The sequence below is a fragment of the Galeopterus variegatus genome, unplaced genomic scaffold, assembly GCF_000696425.1.
Source record: "Galeopterus variegatus unplaced genomic scaffold, G_variegatus-3.0.2 Scaffold16490, whole genome shotgun sequence".
Taxonomy (NCBI): domain Eukaryota; kingdom Metazoa; phylum Chordata; class Mammalia; order Dermoptera; family Cynocephalidae; genus Galeopterus; species Galeopterus variegatus.
In genome coordinates this window covers 3,393-3,636 of record NW_007742601.1, presented here as the reverse complement: position 1 = coordinate 3,636, position 244 = coordinate 3,393, and positions in this window count along the sequence as shown.

Sequence of the window (244 nt, the reverse complement as noted above, 5' to 3'; positions counted from 1 at the left end):
ATCTACAAAGCACTAATTGGCTTCAAAGCAGAAGTAACCAGTCAATTCAACTACCCATATACCCATTTATTTATTTAGATACTTCAGGCCTAGCAGACTGTATCAGGATACTCAAAGTTGACTTTTAAAATTTAATTTTCTTATTAATTTTATGTTCTTTTCTAAAACCTTTAATTTCAATGATAGACTGAAATTAAATGAACAACATTTAACATCTGAAACACAGCAGTAGTTCTGGAAATAA